The following is a 14,934-nucleotide window of genomic DNA, read 5'->3' as shown; positions in this document are numbered from 1 at the left end:
AGTGGTCCAGGTTTTTACATGTATTTAAAACATATAACTTCTCAAGAAGTTTAAAAGTGATTTTCACTACCAGAGCATTCCTGCCTCAGCAGCACTAGTTAATCAACGTCTCAGTCACTTCTTAAACTTGTCAGAATTAAGAGAGTTGATGTCAGTGTGATTTGTGCCCAGAGGAGCGGATTGCATGCATTGGAGTCAGAAAATACAAATTGTAATTTGATTTAAATACATCCCTTTCTGGAGTTCCTGTTGTAGTGCAACATGAGGAGGTGGGTTTGATCCATGGCCCCGCTCAGTGGCTTAAGGATCTGGCATTGCTGTGAGCTATGATGTAGGTCACAGACACAGATGTGGCTCAGATCCTGAGTTGCTGTGGCTGTGGCATAGGCCAGCAGCTATAGTCCAATTCAATCCCTAATCTGAGAACTTCCATATGCTGTGGGTGTGACCTAAAAAGCTAAATAAATAAATAAATAAATAAATAAACAAACAAATCCCTTTCCAATGACACCCAATTATATTTTAATATTCAATGAAACAAGGTTCACACTTAGGCAGCGAGAGATATCATTAAATATTTTTAGTCAGGAGAAAGAAAAGACCCCAACATTTAGTACCAGTTTACACTTGTTGTCATTTAATTCTTGTGAGTACCTGAGGTATATAGTGATATCTCTGTACAAGGAAATTTACAGAGCATCTCCAAAGAACTTTGGCCCTTTGGTTTCAGTTAGACATCTTAACATGACAGTGCACTTTGCTTCATGAGGTTGCCTTTGCTCCAGACATCTTTTCTTTACTCTCAGAGCTAGTTTTCAAGATCCAAAGATAGATCCATCTCACTCCTCTCTAATTATTGTTTTCCAGAATCTATTATGAACATGATTATTTACTTTGGTCTTTAAACCTGGCTCAGAATGGCTTCCTGACTTTTCCCAAAACTTACATTCCCTCTCAAATGGTGAAGAGTTTATTTTATTCTATGGGTCATAATTCCTTACTACTGCTTGCTTCGTGGCTCAAGTAGTCCTAGATTTTTCCAAGTTGGATCCTGTAGTTTTTTGACATATTTAAGGATACATGGGAATGGAAGGACCAGAAAGGACTTTGTCAGGTTCATAACTAGACCTTGTAGTGAACAAAAGAACAAAGCAGTTCTTTTATCTCAGTGACGGCTCTCAGTTCACTCTTCTCAAGTGTATTCTTTCCACGTGGGTGTAAGACACGTGATTTCTACTCATTGCACATGACTCCTAGTTTCTGTGCAGCTCTGTCCTTGTCTCTCTTAGTATGTTTGCCGTTAAACCCCTGGGTACTAGAGTCTAGGGTCAGCCTGGTTCCGCTCATTGGTTATCTTCCAGTGTAAGAGCATCATAGGCCATTAGCCTCCCTGTTCCTGACCTAGAGATGGCTGCTTTTAGGGATGTGCTTATCATTTGTTGTGAGCAGAATTGCTATGGGTTGAGTCATATGACTCTGAAACTTGGGTGCAATGAACTTGGCTCATAAGGGACCTTGTTAGTATTGACAACATCTAGGGAGCCAGTGACTTTCTGATTCAGTCAGTGGTTCTTGACTGGGGGTAGTTTTGGCTCAGAGGGGACATTGAGAAATTTCTGCAGATGTTTTTGGATGTTTTAAGTGAAGCGGGTGGGAGAGAGTGTGCTCCTGGCATGTGAAAGGTAGAGGCTAGGGATGCGGCCATGTATCTTATAGTGCACAGGACAGCTCTTTACAACAAAGAGTTATCTGGTCCAAAACATTAATAGTGCTGAGATTGAGAAACCATGACCCAATATAATGGATGTAAAGAGGAGAGAAATGCAAATGGCTTTGGAATGGCCAGTGTAAGAGATGTAGGGAGAAATGTATGGTTGAGTGAAGGTTTTGGGAATTAAAAAGTTAGGCAAGGGAAAGTTATGCACAGGGCACCCTGCATTTCCAAGGGATGTGAGTCTCATCCATTAGGCTGCAGATTGCCACTGAAAAATGGTAAGAGGATCAGGAATTCCCGTCATGGTTCATTGGTTAACGAATCCGACTAGGAACCCTGAGGTTGCGTGTTTGGTCCCTGGCCTTGCTCAGTGGGTTAAGGATCCGGCGTTGCCGTGAGCTGTGGTGTAGGTCACAGATGCGGCTCAGATCTGGCGTTGCTGTGGCTCTGGTGTAGGCTGGTGGCTATAGCTCTGATTCGACCCCTAGCCCGGGAACCTCCATATGCCGTGGGTGTGGCCCTAGAAAAGGCAGAAAGAAAGAAAGAAGAATGGTTAAGAGGATCATATTTGCATTTTAGAAGTTTCCTCAGGAGAACATAAAATGAGTTCACAAAGATGATCAGTCGTAAAGGATGGAAGCTTCCAAAAGCTGTCTCAGGTAATATTATTTCAAAGTTAGCATGTTTTTTAGTTTCCTAAATGCTTATGGGAGATGATACCTAAACTCTGTTCCATATAGGAAGCAGACATTTGTAAGGAAATTTAGTAGTTTCAGAGAATAAAGATTTGGTTTTAGCAGGAAATGAGAAAGAGAATGGCTCAGTTGGTCAAGTCTCCGAAGTCAATAGAGAGCATCACTTGGTTGAAGTTTATACAAGATTCTCATAGTGACTGGAAAGAAGTGGTCTTGTATTTTCAATGTTAGGGTTAAGAAAAGGAGAGTTAAGTTTCCCTGTGCTTTTTATGTTGTCAAATTATTTGAGATGTTTGTGGAAGGATGGATGTAGGGATTGTTACCGAGAAGTAATGCTGGAATGTAACGCTGCCTTTCCGTATGTGCTCCTGGCCTGGTGAATGTTTTTGCCCCTCCTTTCACAATATACACCTGACATGACTTGGGGGTCTGTGACCATGAGGCAAATTTATATTTGGGAAAGTATGAAAAGTACTGCAATATTCTATCCCTGATAACATTCATGAATGACTTAGAAGACAGTCAATATGACAGCCAAGAAATTTGAATACAAAGGTGCTTCTTGGTAGCAGAAGAAAAAGTACTTTTCCTTCAAATTATTAGCATAGCATAGAAAGTACGTAGTTCTATCTTCATGAGCCAGGTCATGACAGACCTATTGGAATACTTTTAAAACTTTAGATCGCTTTAAAAAATGTAAACGTGGAGTTCCCATCGTGGCGCAGTGGTTAACGAATCCAACTAAGAACCATGAGGTTGCGGGTTCGATCCCTGCCCTTGCTCAGTGGGTTAAGGTCTGGCATTGCCGTGAGCTGTGGTGTAGGTTGCAGACTCAGCTTGGATCCCGAGTTGCTGTGGCCCAGGCGTAGGCCGGTGGCTACAGATCCGATTCCACCCCTAGCCTGGGAACTTCCTTATGCCACGGGAGTAGCCCAAGAAATGGCAAAAAGACAAAAAAAAAATAATAATAAAAAGTAAAAAAAGTAAAAAAGGTAAACACTCCCAGGCTTTGGCTAATAAGATGTGTCATCAGAAATAAATTGTTTTTATTGAAGTGCTATCTGTGCTTTATTTTAAAAATCAATAGTGTTTCTTTCTAAAATCAAAATTTTCTGCTTTACTCAAAGTAGAAATTGCTTTGAAGAGGTGCCTAGTCTCCATTAGTGATTTGGCTTTTCGTGCAATTGTATTTGCAATTTTCATGCTGATATATTTAGACTAATTTAATGGCATGTAATTTTTTATTGTTTATAATGTACTGTGGTTCCTGATTAATGACTTCCTCAAATGATATTTAGAATAATTTAGGCAGTGATATAGAGAAATAAGAGAGCAGGACTAAGTCCATGGAATTTTTGCCTGGAAGTTTTTTTTTTCAATTTTTATTTTAAACTGGAATATAGTTGATTTACAATGTTGTGTTGGTTTTGGGTACACAACAAAATGAGTCAGTTGTACGTATATATATCCATTCTTTTTTAGGTTCTTTTCTCACTTATTACAGTATACTGAGTAGAGTTTCCTGTGCTATATATATATAACAGATCCTTGTTGATTATTTATTTCTCGTATGGTAGTATGTATATGTTAATCCCCAACTCCTAATTTATCCCTTCCCCATTGTTCCCATTTGGTAACCATAAATTTGTTTTCAAAGTCTGAGAGTCTATTTCTGTTTTGTAAATAAGTTAATTTGTATTGATTTTTTTTTTTTTAGATTCCACATATAAGTGATACCATACAGTATTTGTCTTTCTCTGTCTGACTTCTTTCACTTAGTGTGATAATTTCTAGGTCCATCCATATTTCTGCAAATGGCTTTATTTCATTCTTTTTTATGGCTGAGTAATAATTCCATTGGATATATGTACCACATTTTCTTTATCCATTGCTCTGTTGATGGACATTCAGGTTGTTTCCATGTCTTGGCTATTGCAAATAGTGCTGCAGTGAACATTGGGGTGTCTGTATCTTTTGAATTACGGTTTTCTCTGGATATATGCCTAGGAGTGGGATTGCTGGGTTATATGGTAGTTCCAATTTTAGTTTAAAGAACCTTCATCCTGTTCTCCATAGTGATTGTACCAATTTACATTCCCACCAACAGTGTAGGAGGGTTCCCTTTTTCCACACTCTCTCTAGCATTTATTGTTTGTAGACTTTTGGATGATGGCCATTCTCACTGGTGTGAGGAGGTACCTCATTATAATTTTGGTTTGCATTTCTCTAATAATTGGCCATGTTGAGCATCTTTTCATGTGCTTATTGGCCATCTGTATGTCTTCTTTGGAGAAATGTCTATTTAGGTATTCTCCCCATTTTTTTAAATAGGCTTTATTTATTTATTTATTTATTTATTTATTTGTTTATTTGGTCTTTTGCCTTTTGAGGGCAGCACCCACGGCATATGGAGGTTCCCAGGCTAGAGGTCTAATCAGAGCTGTTGCCATCAGCCTATGCCAGAGCCACAGCAATGCCAGATCTGAGCCATGTCTGTGACCTACACCACAGCTCATGGCAGTGCCGGATCCTTAACCCACTGAGCAAGGCCAGGGATCGAACTCAAAACCTCATGGTCCTAGTCAGATTTTTTTCTGCTGTGCCATCTTGGGAACTCCTGCTGCAGTTTTTTTCATGGAGTGTTCTGCCTGTGTTTTCCTCTAAGAGTTTTATAGCATGGTCTTATATTTAGGTCTTTAATCCATTTTGAGTTTATTTTTGTGTATAATATTAGAGAGGTATTCTGATTTCTTTCTTTTACATATAGCTGTCCAGTTTTCCCAGCACCACTTATTAAAGAGACTATTTTTCCTCAATTGTATATTCTTGTCTCCTTTGTCATAGATTAATTGACCATAGGTTTGTAGGTTTATTTCCAAGCTTTCTATACTGTTCCATTGATCTGTATTTCTGGTTTTGTGCCAGTACGATACTGTTTTGATGACTGTGGCTTTGTGTTATAGTCTGAAGTCAGAGAGCCTGATTCTTCCAGCTCCGTTTTTTTTTTTTTTTTTCCCTTGGGATTGCTCTGGCTATTCAGGGTCTTTTGCGTTTGCATGTAAATTTTGAAATTTTTTTGGTTCTAGTTCTGTGAAAAATGCCATTGGTAGTTTGATAAGGATTGCACTGCATATGTAGATTGTATGTCTTTCTGTCTCTTTCTGTCATCTTATTTCTTTCATCAACATCTTACAGTTTTCAGAATACAGGTCTTTTGCCTTCTTAGGTAGGTTTATTCCTAGATATTTTATTCTTTTTGATGTGATGTTAAATGGCATTGTTTCCTTAATTTCTTTTTCTGATATTTCATTGTTCACATATAGAAATGCAAGAGATTTCTCTGCATTAATTTTGTATCCTGCAACTTTACTGAATTCATCGATTAGCTATAGTAGTTTTCTGGTAGCATCTTTAGGATTTTCTTTGAATAGTATTGTGTCATCTGCAAACAGTAGCAGTTTTACTTCTTTTCCATTCTGGATTCCTTTTCTTTTTTTTTCTGTGATTGACATGGTTAGGACTTCCAAAACTATGTTGAATAAAAGTGGCGAGAATAGACATCTTTGTCTTGTTCCTTCCTGATTTAGAGAAAATGCTTTTAGTGTTTCACAGTTGAGGATGGTGTTAGCTGTAGGTTGGTCATATGTGGGCTTTATTATGTTAAGTCCTGTTCCCTCTATGCCCACTTTCTGGAGAGTTTTTATCATAAATGGGTGTTGAATTTTGTCAAAAGCTTTTTTGGCATCTATTGAGATGATCATATGGTTTTTATACTTCAATTGGTTAATGTGTATTACCCTGATGAACTGATGGATTTGGGAAGAGTTCATGAAGAAATAGAATGTCAAGTAGATCGCAGCTGGGGAGGCTGATTTCAAGAGACTGTTCTTACCCATCATCCAACACACACATACACGCATGTGCACGCACACACCCACACACCAGGGAAAAGCATTGTGAAAATGAATGGCAGTACTAAGGGGAGTGAGAATAATGTCAAGTCATAGGAATAAATGAGTTTGGAAAAATTTGGAGGGAAGACTGGACAAGTTCAAAGAAGGGCAGTGTGGATCAGGACTATCAGCTTTTGATGAAACAGTGATGTAATAAGACTCTGCTTTGGGATCACTCTGCCACTGGACTGATTTTGAAGTGGAAGTGGGGTGGCTGCACAGCCCATCCGGAGATCTTTCCAGCATTTGGGGTTGGTCCAGAGCAGCAGGCAGAAGTGGAGTGGAGGCAGACCATGCAAAGCAGTGAATCCAGATTGAGTGCAAGGTCTGTAACATGGATCACCAGGAAAACTGGAGTGTGCAAAGAGCAACACGGGGTTTGGAAAGGGCTACCCCAGTACCCTTTATACACTTGCCAAACCACAGAGCTGGCTATAGGCCCAACCACAGAAATCTTTCAAAGCTTTGGTGTCCTAGGGGGCCACTAATGGTTGAACAAGCAGAAATATCAAGGGCCTCAAGAATGGCTCCTGCGGTAAGTTGATCATTTTATTAAGCGGGTATGGCAGCTTGTTATTATGTTTGAGGTGGAAAAAACTCTAGTACATTTTCATCCAGGAATAAATGAAACATTTATTTTTAAAAATACCCACTTCAGTTTAATGTTAGCCTAATGAGGTAGAAATAATGCTTTTGTTGAATTCTATATCATGCATTGCTTGTGTGGGAGGTTTTTGTTTTAAAGTGAATGTTCTTCGTGTGAAGAAAACAAACTATTGTTTTCGACTAAGTAGAATTTAAACCTAGTTTATGTAGCAAATATCCTTGTTTTGCTGTTACCCTCATGTGACCCCAGAAAACATGACAAAGAACTACATGGTAACGGGAGCAACTTTTGCAGAATATGTAAATTTTTTTCATATTTTCTGGGGTCACATCAGGCTAACAGCAGACTAAGAACCTGTGAGCTGGTCTGGAGAGTAAATGACTTGGGCCCCATTTTAATGTTTATCTGGATCCCTTATCTGAGCCTGTGACCATCCTAGGGGACCACAGGGACTGGGTCCTGGAGTCACTATTCCTTGTCAAAAACCTTTTCGTTAGAGGTAGAAATGCCATGAGGCTCAGCGAAACATCCCCAGACACTGGTCACCTCCTTGTTGTATCTTGACAGGACCTTCTGCCCCTTCTCTCTGAGACAGGTGCTGTCCCTCCCTCCTGGGTGGAGGGACAGACCTGCTGAAGAGTGGTATAGCAGTCCTGTGGGCAGGGCCAGGCAGGTAATTTGCAGGGCCCAGTGCAAAATGTAAATGCAGGGAGCTTCTGTCTGATGTGGCTCAGTAGTAATGAGCCCAACTAATATCCATGAGGACATGGGTTCAATCCCTGGCCTCACTCAGTGGGTTAAGGACCTGACATTGCCGTGAGCTGTGGGGTGGGTCACAGATGCGGCTTGGATCTGGTGTTGCTATGGCTATGATATGGGCCAGCAGCCATAGCTTCAATAGGACCCCTAGCCTGGGAACCTCCATATGCCATGGGTGTGGCCCTAAAAAGGCAAAAAACAAAAACAAAAACCCCTAAGAATTTCAAGCCATTAATTCCCTAATACTAAACCCGGAATGGAGCCCTGTGTGTCATGCAGATCGCAGGTGCAAAGTGCCAGCCCGGCGTGTGGGGGTAAGCTACGGCATCTGTGTCCTCTTAGGGTCTCAAGAGGCTTAGAAGGGCTCCCTTGTCATCCACCAGGTGGAAACTGGCTGTTTGCTGCTTCCTCCTCCTCTCACATCCTGCCTGTGCCTCAGGGTCAGGGTGGGCAGGAGCCCCCTCCATCCCCTCCACATTCAGGCGGGTTTTATTCAGAGGGGTGTTGGTCTGAGAGGACTGGTTGGCTTCTGCTGTTCAAGTGCTGGATGGTTGGCTACACACTGCAGGAGGTTCTTGCTGTTCCTGGTAGTTGTATTCTATAAAGTTGCTGCAGACACTGGATTAGCTCCTACTCATCTGTTGCTCTTAGGGAACAAAGGTGGGGTTCCTGGAAGTCCCTGGTCACAACTTTCATCAACCAGATGGTCCATCATCTTATTTTAAGTGTGATCTGTTGAAAGATGCCTTGTTTAATAGGTGGTGGTCATTCACTTACGTTGCACCCAGAGCCAACTGTGCTGTAACTCGTGCCCATGTGAAGCTGTATCTAACACACGCATTCTCTCTGTAAGGCACATGAAAGCCTTCCTGAGCCTGGAAACACCAGCTACATTTAGGGACCATTCTTAGAGAAAAACAACACTTCAGCTCTACATTTAAGGAGCATTTTAAGAGAGAAACAACAACACAAAGCCCCCAAATGCAGAAATGGTGGCACAAACTAGACCGTGAGAAAGTACATGAGCAGGAACAGGACAGTGGAGCATCACTTTGTTCGGCCTTAGCTGGGAATTGTCCACTGACTCAAATTTTTTGTCACTGTGCTCATATCAGTGAATGACCACAAAAGTGCCACGCATATTAATTTGGAGACTAAAAACACATTTTAGAAGGTAGGTGTTGCAGATGTAGACTCTACAGATCATGAGGATAAATACACTTTGAATTTCAACTATTTTATCATAGTGAGCTGTCTCTAATGTAAAATATCAACATGGCAAAAGGAGTTTACTGTTTCTTTTTTAAAGGGATGTAATACATTCATATATGATTCACCCAGGCCATGTTTTTTTTTAAAATCTGGGGGAGCCGATTTAGAGGATAGAAAAAGTTATGCTGTGCCAGACATTTTCGAATTAAACCTGAAATACATATACTTCTCTCTGATAAGAGACTGTGAAAGGTGGTTGTGGACTTGATAGCTGACTGTGCTAATAACAATCATAGAGTGTCAGCTAATTACAGTGTGTAAAAATAAACTGTCCAACTAATAGTAGGTTACATTAGTTTCAGTTTATGAGTCATCTGTGTCAACAGAGGTTGTTAACAGAATGAGAGTAAAAGATAGACAGGAAAAAAGTCTAAGTAAGGGCTTTACAGGCCTTAAGGAAACTGGCAGCCTCCAAAATATTGCTCAGTCTCTACTTCACCATTAAAAGAATTCTGTTGGAAAATAGAATTCAGTGTTTGTGATACAATGTTAAAATTCAGGAAACAAGATTACACATTTTGAAAGCATTCTCTTCTGAATGATACTTTTGTGTTCAAAATATTTTCAGACATTCCTATGGTAGGGACTATTGTGTGAAATAAACAGATTAGATAAGGCAGTGCTTAATGTGTTGACAACTGAAAATGTCTTGAAAATTGCAGTCACTCATAAGAAGCAATTTATGTTTTTTGTACTTATGTGTACGTAAGAAGGGCTCATGGCATGTGTCAGTGTGTTTTGGTTTTTTGACTTCTCGGAGTTGTCTTACCACTTCTGAGACAATCCTACACAGTGATGGCACAATACTTAAGTGCCTGGGTCACGTCTATAATTGCTTTCTTAATTGCAAATGTTTTGAAATATTTAATTTTTTTTTCATTTTTCTGTCTTCTAAAAGTCCGTCTGTTTTCTGCAACTTGGTGTGCTCTTGGGTTATAACTGGGGTCTGTAGTTCTTCCCAGGAGTTCTGTAAACCATGTGTTCTTGCAGCCTTCCGTTTGATTACGAAGACGAGATTAGCAACTGCCCCACTGCCCCTTTTGAGATTGTTTACCTCTTTAAATGAGTTCATTTTTCTAACTAACTGTTTACTGACTTGCCTAAGCCAGATGATAATGTTAGACTGTTGATTATAAGGAATTTCCAATTATATTCATTTTATAAATGAGTGGTAGCTTAGAATGCTTTTAAACAATCTATAAACTAAATTGTAGAAGTTTGGTTTTCTAAATTATTATTTTTCCCTACTCTCTGGAGCAGTGGTGCTACCCCCCCCCCCCCGAAAAAAAATCCAGGAGTTCCTGAGTGATCTAATGATTGGGACTCAGGCTTTCAGTTCAATCCCTGGTCTGGGGACTAAGATTCCACCCACACCAACCCTCTGCATGCTGTGGCAAAAAAAAAAAGAAAAAATCCATTATACCCCTCCCCCCAAAAAAATACCCACATACATACTCTGTGTGTGTGTGTGTGTGTATCTCAGTTGCAGGTTATTTTTTCCAAAGCTTCATCCTTAGTGACTCAAAGTGCGTATTAGCATATTAAAGTCTTTGAAAAATCCTGCAAGGAAGAAACCTATTTGAACATTTCCCAAATGATTCAGTCATGGAACCCTTTCTCACAGAATATGCCCTTGGACTACTGTTATGTAAAATGCTGCCCCGAAGACAAGCATTTCAGTGTTGTTACTCAAACACAGTATCTGCCTCAGGCCAGGCAGCCAGCTGAGTGGAAGGTCTGCACGTGGTGACTGGGGTTCCTGCTGCCCTTGAGGCGCCAGCAGAGAAGGCTGACAGGACAATATGATAGAGCCTGATGGAGGCAGTGCTGGGCGCAGCTATGAAAGAACCTGTGGGTACGGGGCACTTCGCCCACACTCAGCAGGGAAAACCACCTAAAGTAAGTGTTCTTTCATTCACTTTGTAGCCGTGTCTTCTCAAGCATGGGGCATGCACCTGTGAACATGGCAAGGCCTCTCCTTACAAGAAGGTTAAATTCTCGGGGGTTGGGGGTGGGGGTGGGGGCGGGGGGCAGACAATAGCAAGTAAATACTTTAGCATTTTTGATGATAAAAAGTGAAGACAATGAGGAAGGTGTGAAAGAGCTGCTTTGTGAATGAAGGAGAGCTCTCGGTAAGAGAGCCGCCCATGAGGGTGCCAGGAAGGTGGAAACCATGGGCCTCTTGGTGGCACCGTGAGCACACAGAGCCTTGGGGGTTTTCTTCAGCTGCGTCTGCTGCCCACATAAGGTACAACAAATGGAAAGAGTTGTGTCGGCAGGTGTTTGGGTTTTCTTCTCTGTGCTCAGTTGTGGGCACAGAGAGGACAGTCAAGTCATGGAGTTTTAACCTGGTCATGAAGCATGTGGACACTAAGCTGGATGAGGAAGGAAGGAGCGTGAGAAATGGGGTGAGGTTCCAGAGAACAATGTATAGGCGTCGTAGGGCTGCCTTAGAAGAACAGGAAGTTTGCAGTGGGGGCAGGGGGTACTTTAAAGATTCAGAAGGAAGAGTCCCTCTGAAGGACAAGGTCCAGCATGTGGCAGTGGGCTGAAGTAGCTGAAGGATGGTGATGGTACTGGCCACCCTGGAGCCGAGGAGGTTGTCCTCACCATCTGCCTGGGCTGAGATGTCACTCATGAGGACAGGAAGGATCATGGAAGGAATGCTTGGGATGGAGAGGCCAGGAACCAAGTTCTACAGCCTTAAGGGAAGGAGCTAAAAAATACCAAGAGCTATAATTAGATGGCGTGAGACTCTAAAGGAATAGGGAACTTCTTTTTTTAAGTCTTATGGAAGTATAGTTGCTGTACGATGTTGTGACGAGTTCTGCTGTACAACAAAGTGATTCAGTCATATGTATACACGTAGCTGTTCTCTTTCAGATTCTTTTCCCACACAGATTATCACAGAATATTGGGTAGTGTGACCTGTGCTATACAGCAGGTCCCTGTTGGCCAACCATTCCATATAATGCACTGTGTATATGCCAATCTCAAACTCCAATCCATCCTTCCCTCCCACCTCTCCCCTTTGGTAACCATAAGTTTGTTTTCAAAGTAGCAGCTGTCACTTGCTTTCTTGTATTTTTATTTTTTATTTACTTAACTTTTTTTGGCTGTGCTTATGGCATGTAGAAGTTCCCTGGGCTTGGGATCGAACCCAAATTAAAGCGGTGACAATGCCAAATCCTTAACTGCTCGGCCACCAGTGAATGTCGCCTTTTAAATAAGGGTGAAGATGTGGTTCGAAAGTCGCTGTGAGCATGTAACAGGTCCTTCTTAACCTGGAATGTGGGAGAAGGAGCAGCCTTCAGGGGCCTGGAATGTGATTTCACAGATCAACCTAGGTTCTGAATAGGTTGGACTTTTCCAGTGCAGTTGGTAACTGGTAGACAGTCTAGTTCAAACCATGTCTTCTGGCTGTATGTCCAGAGCACTTCAACCCAGCTACAGGGATATAGAGTCTACCAAACAAACAAACAAAAAACCCCATAAATTCACCAAATAAATGGTTCTTTGATGAGTGCTGTTAGTACTCTATCTAGTGTGTGAAGTTGGTACATAGGGGACTGTGCTTCTGAATTTTCTTGAGACAGTTTTTGAGTTTTGGACATCCAGTATTTGAAAAATTACCTTATTTATGAAATGATTGCTCCCAGACCTCCATCTGTGACCGAATTTCCCTCCCACCCCAGTTCCTCACCCCTGCCATATCCCTTCTTTCCTTCCATCCCACCTTAGCCCTGACAGTGGCGGAAATGTTTGTTGCAAACCCAACCAAACTTGCATCTCATCCCTAGAGACCTTTGAGAAGTCATTGTTTCAAATGCATTTTCCTTGGAGCCTTGGTGAGAGCTACTGGTGCTGGAATGATTTGTTTTAGAGATTAAAAAGGAGGGTTTTGCATTTGGACAGCTCTGATATTGATTCCTGGATCTCCTATTTATTACTGTTATAACCTTCATCAAAGTACTGGTTAATAACCTTATTGTTCTCTTTTCTAAATGTGAATGAATTAAGATTTATGCCAAAACCCTTAGCATAAGGCCTAACACATAGACTTGATGACTTGTAGTGGTTCACTTCAGCATCTCCAGAGGTCCTGGGAACCATTATTGCGAAAGACACCAGCATCTCTGGAGATGCTAATGAGAACTACTTCAGTCCGTCACGTACCATGTGTTAGGCCGATAGACTGGTGGTGGCAGGGAGCAGGCTTTGGCATCTATTGTCCCAACAGGGACAGCCTTATTCTTGAAAAGGTTCACTGTTAACTTGACACAAGTGCCAGTCTCCCATGGACTTTGAAGCCTTGCCTAAAAGTGAAAGACCAAATCTGGACTGTGAACAGGCTGGCCCCTCATCTTTTGGGACTGTCAACTAGGGATCCTTGATCATGACTACACATCAGAATGACTATGAAGCTTAAAAAACAAACAAAAAAGATACATATTCCACATAGCCCAGGTGGTTCTCATTTATAGACCTGGGGTAGGACCTGTACAAATGATTTTAAAATGTATAATGTAAACAGGTATATGAACTGATAGAGGTAGAAGGTAGGATTAATAATAAAAATTTCCCAAAGTCATCAGTATTAAGTAAAATTGCCTAGTCCATAACTGCAATTGAAAAATTGAATCAGGGAGTTCCCATCGTGGCTCAGTGATTAACGAATCTGACTAGGAGCCATGAGGTTTCGGGTCTGATCCCTGGCCTTGCTCAATGGGTTGGGGATCCTGTGTTGCTGTGGCTGTGGTGTAGGCCAGTGACTATAGCTCTGATTAGACCCCTAGCCTGGGAACCTCCATATGCTGTGGGAGTGGCAAAAAGACAAAAACACACACACACACACACACACACACACACACACACAAAAAAAAAAACCATTGTATCAGGAGTTCCTGTATGGCTCAGCAGTTAACGAATCCAACTAGCATCCATGAGGATGCAGGTTTGAACCCTGGCCTCAATCAGTGGGTTAAGGATCTGGCGTTGCCATGAGCTGTGGTGTAGGTCGCAGATGTGGCTCAGATCCTGCATTGCTGTGGCCGTGATGTAGGCCAGCGGCTATAGCACAGATTAGACCCCTAGTGTGGGAACTTCCATGTGCCCTAGGTGCAGCCCTAAAAAGACAAAAAGACAAAAAAAAAAAGAAAAATTGTATCAGCTATCTCTTGTTGCATAATAAATCACCCTATACTCGGTGGCATTCAGAAAGAAGCATTTATTTCTCACCCTTTAAATGCTGGCTTCCGTTGCTCTGCTGATGCCAGCTGAGCTGCAAGATAGGGAGTGGGATGGGGCTGGCTGGGACAGCTTTCCTCCATGTGTCTGTCATCTCCCCCCACCCCACTACCAGTGGATTAGCCCAGGCTTTCTCATGGTATGTCAGAAGCACACCCATGGCCTCTTGAAGCCTAGACTCAAAACATTACTTCTGCCTCCTTTTATTGGCCAAAGTGGGGGCACATGCGCAAGCCCTTGAAATACATGCAAAGGCCGTGGGTACAGGAAAGGGTAATGAATGGGAGACAGTGGTGCAATCTGTCACAGGAGCCTGGAATGTAAGCTTTTCCTAGGGGAAGTTAAATAACTGCAGATGAAAAAAAAAAAAAAAGTCTATGAGGCATCTACTTAATGTCAGGCTCAATGGTCAAAGGCCAAGAAAAAGTGATCAGGAACTTCCCATAATAAAGGATCAGTAATATATATTAGTTACTCTAGGAGTTAAATAGTTAAATAGGCTTGGGGAGGGATCAGGATTTTGGAAACTTGTCTGTTTTTATAATTTTTTTCCTCCCCATGGGAAAACTCATGCAAGGTTGAAATGAGTTTTGGAAAATTATTCATAAAATGTTACCACCTGTATTTTCCATATTTCCACTCCATAACAAAAGTGTCATAAAATGTTATTGAAGTCCCAAAACATAT

General features: G+C 41.5%; 1 protein-coding gene across 9 annotated transcripts in view; it reads left to right on the top strand.

Moving 5' to 3' along the window:
• Nucleotides 1–14,934, top strand: part of DCLK2 (doublecortin like kinase 2) — a 164,212-nt gene that overhangs the window by 30,328 nt on the left and 118,950 nt on the right. The gene's annotated exons all lie outside the window — the stretch shown is intronic.

The sequence above is a fragment of the Phacochoerus africanus genome, chromosome 10 (genome assembly GCF_016906955.1).
Source record: "Phacochoerus africanus isolate WHEZ1 chromosome 10, ROS_Pafr_v1, whole genome shotgun sequence".
Lineage (NCBI taxonomy): Eukaryota > Metazoa > Chordata > Mammalia > Artiodactyla > Suidae > Phacochoerus > Phacochoerus africanus.
This window is presented reverse-complemented; position numbering and strand designations above follow the sequence as displayed.